The following is an 8,428-nucleotide window of genomic DNA, read 5'->3' on the forward strand; positions in this document are numbered from 1 at the left end:
AAGAATTTTTGTTCTCAGGTTAAAACATGTCAAACTCACAAAACGCACATGTACACGGCGATGACGGTCATGGATTTCACGGTGAAAACAACAATGTAATCGCTTTGGGAGCTGGCGTACCACCAATTAACCCTGGGGATGTGCCAAATGTGGAACCAATTGATGTTAGCTCACACATTGCTCTGAATGTAGATTTAGGCGGGGAAGGGTACGTAGGGAAGTCCGATTTGGTGGCCAAGGAACACTGGGTGTAGGAGATGGAGGAGTTAGCCTTCAAGTAATATTCGAGATGCTACAATGTCAACAGGTTGCTATCGCTCAGCTTCAAAGTCAGCATAAAACTCCAAGTGTGGTCGAGCCAAAAATCACTCGCCGTATTGAGCCGGTGCCTAAAAGATCAAACGGTAATGGCTCGGGGGCTGACCCCACGATTATGAGGATGCTCGAAGAACTCACCAAAAGAATCGAGTCGGGGGAGAAAAAGATTGAAGATAATGACAAAAAGGTGGAGACGTATAACTCCGGTTCGATAAAATACCGGGAGCACCCCTGGTCTTGAAAGGTTTGGATGCCAAGAAATTCGTACAAAATCCATTTCCTCTGAGTGCGGCTCCGAAGCCTATTCCTAAAAAGTTCTATATGCCCGATATACCTAAGTACAATGGGACGAGTGACCCTAATGAACACATTACCTTGTACACTTGCGGGATTAAACGAACCGACCTAAATGATGATTAGATGGAGTCGGTTTTGTTGAAAAAATTTGGGGAGATTTCGTCAAAAGGAGCAATGATTTGGTATCACAACTTGCCACCGAATTCTATTGATTCGTTTGCTATGTTAGTAGATGCCTTCGTAAAGGCACACGTCGGGGCCATAAAGGTTGTGACAAGGAAATCAGATGTTTTCAAGATAAGACAAAGGAATGATGAGATGCTAAGGGAGTTCGTATCCCGATTTTAAATGGAACGAATGGAATTACCACCAGTCTTGGATGATTGGGCCGTGCAAGCTTTTACACAGGGTTTGAACGAGCGGAGTTCGATCACGTCACGACACTTGAAGCAAAATCTGATCGAGTATCCAGCTCTGACTTGGTCACATGTACATAATTGTTACCAATCGAAGATCAGGGTCAAGGACGACTAGTTGGAGCCCCCTCAGGTTGAGTTCATCCTAATAGATTGGCAAATAAGGCCGTGAGGGATACGGAAAGGGAACCAAGATCAAACAGGGAATGATATCGGCCATATGTCGCTGATCGGAGAAACAACAGTTCGGGGTGTAACGCTTTTCAGAACGATCGAAGAAATGATCGAGGTCAAATCTCTCGAGGACTTATGAGTAAGAATGGTTTTGATAAACACGCCGATCCAGCGGAAGCACCTCGATTATCAGAATATAATTTCAGTGTTGATGCATCGGGGATCGTATCAACTATTGGAAGGATCAAAGACACAAGGTGGCCCAGGCCTATACAAACCGATCCTTCTCAAAGAAATCCAAACTTGATGTGTAAATATCATGGCACACATGGCCATAGGACCGAAGACTACAGGCAGTTGAGGGAGAAGGTTGCTCGATTTTTCAACGAGGGTGATCTTCGAGAATTTCTCAGTGATCGAGCTAAGAACCACTTCATGGAAAGAGACGCCAACAAAAAGAATGGGCATGAAGAACCACAACATGTAATTCATATGATCGTTGGTGGTGCCGATGTTCCACATGGGCCTATATTCCAACGTACCAAGGTGCCGATTACCAGAGAAAAACGAACTCGGAGTTATGTGCCCGAGGGCATCCTATCGTTCAACAACGAGGAAGTGGAAGACATTTCTCAACCATACAATGAAGCTTGGTAATTTCTATTTTGTTAAATAAAGTTCAAGTTAAACGTGTTCTCGTGGATCCAGGTAGTTCAGCAAACATAATCAAATAGAGGGTCGTAGAGCAGCTCGACCTGCAGGACAAAATTGTACCTGCATCTCGAGTCTTAAACGGCTTTAACATGGCAAGTGAAACAACGAAGGGGGAGATAATCCTACTAGTGAACGTGGACGGGACCATTCAAGATACAAAATTCCATGTCATTGAAGGCGATATGAGATATAACGCACTACTCGGGAGGCCATGGATCCACAATATGAGGGCAGTGCCTTCAACCCTTCATCAGATGATGAAATTCCCACTGGATGGTGTGAAAATAGTTTACGGGGAACAACACGCTGCAAAGGAAATGTTTTCAGTCGATGAGGTAATACCGGTACCAGCGCCTTCGACCTCAAAAAAATTGAGCACCAAAGATAAGCAGACCGCCAAATAGGAATCACCGTCCATGGCCTCAACCAAATCGGAGAAGCAGGCAATCGAAGAAGAAGAAGAGGATCTCCTTACTCCTCGAACTTTTGTTATTCCCGAAGAGTCAGATGCAACCAAGTCAACGGTCGAGGAGCTGGAATAGGTCATACTGATCGAGTACATGCCCGAGAAAAAGGTATACCTGAGAATGGGATTAACCCCCAAACTCAGAAAAAAACTCATTCAATTTCTTATCGATAACATGGATTGTTTTGCTTGGTCCCATTTAGACATGACAGGGATCCCACCAGAAATAACAACACACCGTCTAAGCCTCGACCCCAGGTTCAAAACGAGTAAAGCAAAAGAGAAGGCCTCAGTCCGAGGTGAAGCATGCATTCATAAAGGAAGAGGTAACTAAACTTCTTAAAATAGCGGGAGGTAAAAAAACCCCGAGTGTTTAGCCAACGTAGTTGTGGTCCCTAAAAAAGGGAACAAGCTTAGAATGTGTGTAGATTATAAGGATTTGAACAAGGCATGCCCTAAAGACTCTTTTCCACTACCTAACATTGATCGCATGATCGATGCCACGACCGGCCAAGGGGTCCTTACCTTTCTCGACGCCTACTCCGGGTATAATCAAATTCAGATGAACCCGGAGGACCAGAAGAAGACCTCGTTTGTCACTAAGTTTGGAACATACTGTTACAATGTAATGCCTTCGGGATAAAAATGCTGGAGCCACGTACCAACGCCTAGTTAACAAAATATTCGAGGAACAGATAGGTAAATCAATGGAAGTGTATATTGACGATATGTTGGTTAAGTCCCTGCGCGCAGAGGACCATTTAACTCATTTGTAAGAAACATTCAAAATCTTAAGGAAGTACAACATGAAGCTTAACCCAGAAAAATGTACCTTCGGAGTCGGCTCGGGCAAGTTCCTCGGCTTCATGGTATCTAATCAAGGAATCGAGGTCAACCCCAATAAGATCAAGGCCATCGAAGATATCACAATCGTGGATAGTGTGAAAGCCGTGCAAAGGCTAACAGGACGAATAGCTGCCTTGGGTCGATTCATTTCGAGGTCATCAGATCGAAGCCACAGGTTCTTTTCCTTGATCAAAAAGAAAAATGATTTCGTATGGACCCCGGAATGCCAATAAGCATTGGAGAAATTGAAGCGATACTTGTCGAGCCCACTTCTGCTTCATACTCCGAAGGTAGATGAAAAGCTTAACTTATATTTGGCTGTGTCCGAGATAGCGGTAAGTGGGATACTAGTTCGGGAAGAGCAAGGTACGCAGTTCCCTGTCTATTACGTAAGTCGAACTCTAAGAGATGCTGAAACTAGATATCCACACTTAGAAAATTTGGTACTTGCATTAATAAGCGCACCTAGAAAGTTGAAACTATATTTTCAATGTCATCCCATATGTGTGTTAACCACTTATCCCCTTCGAAATGTTTTGCATAAGCCCAAGCTATCGGGCCGATTGGCCAAATGGGCCGTCGAACTTGGCAGTACGATATTGAATATCAACTCCGAACGGCCATCAAGTCTCAAATCCTAGCTGACTTCGTGGCCGATTTTACGCCGACCCTTGTACCCGAAGTGGTGAAAGAACTTCTGCTAAAATCGGGTACATCATCGGGATATGGACCCTTTTCATGGACGGTGCCTCGAATGTGAAAGGGTCCGGGCTTGGCATTGTTTTGAAGCCTCCGACAGGTAGTACTATTAGACAATCTATCAAAACTTCTAGGTTGACTAATAATGAGGCCAAGTACGAGGCTATGATTGCAGGTCTTGAGCTAGCTAAAAACTTGGGGGTAGAAGTCGTTGAAGCCAAGTGCGATTCTCTTTTGGTGGTGAACCAAGTAAACAAAAGCTTCGAAGTTCGAGAGGATAGGGTGCAAAGATACTTGGACAAGCTACAGGTAACCTTGCACCACTTCAAGGAGTGGACTCTAAATCATGTTCCTTGAGAACAAAACAGTGAGGCCGATACACTTGCTAACTTGGGGTCATCAGTTGAAGAAGATCATATCGTCCCGGGGACTGTCGTCCAATTATCGAGATCTGTGGTCGAGGAGGGTCATGCCGAGATAAACTCCATAAGTTTGACCTGGGATTGGAGGAATAAGTATATCGAATATTTGAAAAGTGGAAAACTCCCTTCGGATCATAAAGAATCGAGGGCTCTACGAACCAAGGCTGCTAGGTTCACATTGGATGAAGATGGAACATTGTATAGGAGGACGTTCGATGGACCGTTGGTTGTATGTTTAGGGCCGAGGGACACCGATTATGTTCTACGAGAAATCCACGAAGGCACTTGTGGGAATCACTCCAACGCCGAGCCCTTGATTCGCAAAATTATTAGAGCAGGGTATTACTGGGATAGCATGGAAAAAGACACTAAGGAATTCGTTAAAAAGTGTGATAAATGTCAAAGGTTTGCACCAATGAGTCATCAGCCCGGGGAGCAACTTCACTCAGTCCTGTCCCCATGGCCTTTCATGAAATGGGGAATGGACATCGTCGGCCCTCTACCAGCGGCCCTAGGTAAAGCTAAATTCATTTTGTTTACTGATTACTTTTCTAAATGGGTGGAAGTACAAGCCTTCGAGAAGGTCAGAGAAAAGGAAGTTATTGACTTTATCTGGGATCACATCGTGTGTCAATTCGGGATTCCTGCTGAAATCGTATGTGACAACGGGAAGCAATTCATCGGCAACAAGGTAACGGAGTTCCTCGAAGCACACAAAATAAAGAGGATCTAATCAATACCATACCACCCGAGCGGGAACGGACAGGACGAGTCAACCAACAAAACTATCATTCGAAACTTAAAAAAGAGGTTGGACGATGCAAAAGGAAAATGGAGAGAAGTTCTACTCGAGGTTCTTTGGGCATATCGAACGACATCGAGGTCTAGCACAGGGGCGACCCCGTTGTCGTTAGTATACAGCTCCGAGGCCTTGGTTCCATTCGAGGTCGGGGAACCTACTGCCAGATTTCGACATGCGTCGGAGGAGTCAAATCACGAGGCTATGAATACTAGCCTCAAGCTAGTAGATGAAAAATAAGAAGCTGCACTTTTTCGGTTTGCGGTGTAGAAACAAAGAATCGAGAGATATTATAATAGAAGGACTAACCTTCGACACTTCAGAATCAAGGACTTAGTTCTACGGAAAGTCACCTTCAATACTCGAGACCCGAATGAAGGGAAACTAGGCTCGAATTGGGAAGGACCGTACCGAGTCATCAGAGTTATCGGTAAAGGATCTTACAAACTTGGCACGATGGGAGGTGAACAATTGCCAAACAACCGGAATGTATCACTACTTAAAAGATATTATTGCTAAGGTATGACCTTCTCCTTTTTCCATTTGTATTTAAGACAAACTCATTGCAGATGTTTGATCGAAGACAACGAGGGCACCCTTATACACGAAGACCTTAGGTTTTAAAGCACACGTTGCACTCTTTTTCCCTTAGATCGGGTTTTATCCCAAATGGGTTTTTCCGGCGAGGTTTTTAACGAGGTAACAACTATTTGCTACATAAGGAGAATTCAACAGTATTCAAGGTTTCTTTTCAATCAACCTCGAATACTGGGGGGCATCACCCTCGGAAGTTATATTTTCGACGAAAATACTTCACGCCAAAAAGGGCCTAGATAGGAAAACTTTGTAATGGTCCAAAGGGTCAGATGAACCGTGTCCATATAGGATAGTCGAGCCCCGATGGCAAAACATGTACGCATGTATCAATTATTCAAAGAAGCATTCTTTCTATATCGAAACACTTTGTGTCTCAAAGAATTTTGCTACTATACGAACTCTATGCTTGCGGTTCTGTGAGAAACGACTCATGGGCCAAAATGCAAATACACCTCGAATACCTGGGGACTGCCATTGACAGTCAACACATTCAAATGTCTAAACTCGAATTTATAAGACTCAAAGAGGCATCCCTCGACGCAAAGGTCAAGGCCATTATACTCGGGGACTAACCTTTCGGACAAGTTCGAAAGGTTATCGGGAAATAAGTCCAAGAGACACACCCGAAGGCTACAACCATATTAAAGACTACGGTAATATAAAAAGGCTACAGCCGAAATAATGCGGCTCGGAGACGTCCGACTTCCACCATAAGTTAAAGGCCTTCAAATACTTTGAAAAATCAGTTAAATAAGGCTACTCTCGGCAAAGCAAGTAAAAAAGGGCTTCAAAAAATCAGCCCTCAAATAATTTAAAGGCTTCGATAATATCAGCCTTCGGAAAAGCCTCAAGAGGTATTCAACTATCTTAACACAAGCGGATTAAGAAAAAATCGGGTTCTAATCGATTGAACCCTCGGAAAATCCAGCGGGTACAAAAAAACACATGTTAAGGCGTAATGAAATTTTCACTAAGTCTTTTAGCCGAAAAGAGGGAAAAATTATAGCCGTTTTAGAGGGAGAATTGGCCCAATTTAAAGAGCCTAAGGGCCGACCTAAAAGAGCCTAAGGGCCAATATAAAAGAGCCTAAGAGCCAATATAAAAGATCCTAAGGGTCGATTTAGTAAGCCTAAAAGGTCGATACAAATAGGGTTCGAGATCTCGCTCTCACTCAATTCGAACCCAAGGTTTCGATTATCCCAAGCCCAAACAAATAATGACTCGGGGACTCATGACTATTCAGCACGAGCCCGTAAAGATTTATGCCCAAAAGCTCGAACTTATTCGAACTCGGTCATGGCAATGTCAATGAAAAAATCTCAAACACACAGTCAAAAAAGATGAAGTCATTGCAAGAATTTTACAAGGCAGGAAATATCGATAAAACAATCAAGGAAATTCTTCTTTTATATATTGGGAAAAAGATATATACAAGGGGCCGCTGAAAGGTCTTACAAAAAAGGACAATACAAGAAGAAAGGAAAAATCCTATCTATGCCCAGGGCTGGTCTGTCCCTCGGGAGCAGCTTCCTTTTCGGGCCCAGCTTCATTATCGGACCCGTTCTGGCTGCTTTCATCATCATCATCGTCGGAGGAGGAGACGAGGAACTTGGCATCAATCTCGAGCGCTTTTTCTTGGGCTATCTCCTCGGTGAGATCGAAGCCTCGATCATGAATCTCTTTGAGGGTCTCCCTCCGGGATTGGCACTTGGCCAAATCACAGATTCGTCTCTCCCGGTTTGAGGCTTCCCTTAGTTCCATTTGAGCAGCCTCGGCATCCTTTAGATACATAGCAACAGTCTTATCAGCCGTGGCCTTCGTCTTCTCGACCTCGGCTCTGGCTTCAGTAACCTCAGCCCCGGCTGTGGCAAGTTTGGCCTCGAGCTCATCGATCTTCTTGATCTGGGCCAGATTTTTAACTTTGATTCCTCCGAGCTGGGTCTCAGCCGAGGCCAGGTTGGCCAGAGCAATATCTTTTTCAGCAGCAAGCTCCTTCCACTGGTTGCAGTCGGTCTTAACTTGGTCGACCTCCCCTCGAAGTTGCTCGATCATATCCAATTTTTACTGCAACTGAGACACTGAAGTGTGAGCCTCCACAGTTGGGTCAAGTAGACCATACTCTTGCAAAATGACGGTTACCTGCTTATCTAACTCGACCTCATTTTGACGAGTTTTGGCCAAATCCACCCAAAGGTCCTTGAGCTCCTCCTCCTTCTAGCTGCAAAGGACACTCAGGGCCTTCCCTTCATCCGAGGATCTCTTGAGCTCGGCCTCACATTGGCTCAGCTCGGCCCTAAACTTGGTAATAGCCTACATGGAAAAAGAGATATCAGTTAGTGTACAAGGAGAAGAAAAAATTGCAACAAGTAAAAGGTAAAGCTTACCCGAGAGAATAGACGATGAGCCTCTTCAAAGAGGGTAGATGCATCATTGAGGTCGGCGGCATCATCGACCCTAGTAAAGCAATCCCGGAAAGGTTCTTCTTCACCAAGGAATCTGCTCGGATCGGGCGTTCGCAGAGCTTGAGCTTCCTTTATTGCCTCCTTAGAATAAGATGGTAGAGGAGGGGAGTGACCTATTGTCATGGCCCAGAGCAAGTCGCTCGGGGCGCTCTGTTCAGCCTCGGGGGTCTCGGTACTTGCCCCCTTTGATGTACTTGTTGAAGGCGGGGGAATAATTT

Source organism: Nicotiana attenuata, unplaced genomic scaffold (assembly GCF_001879085.1).
Source record: "Nicotiana attenuata strain UT unplaced genomic scaffold, NIATTr2, whole genome shotgun sequence".
NCBI lineage: Eukaryota > Viridiplantae > Streptophyta > Magnoliopsida > Solanales > Solanaceae > Nicotiana > Nicotiana attenuata.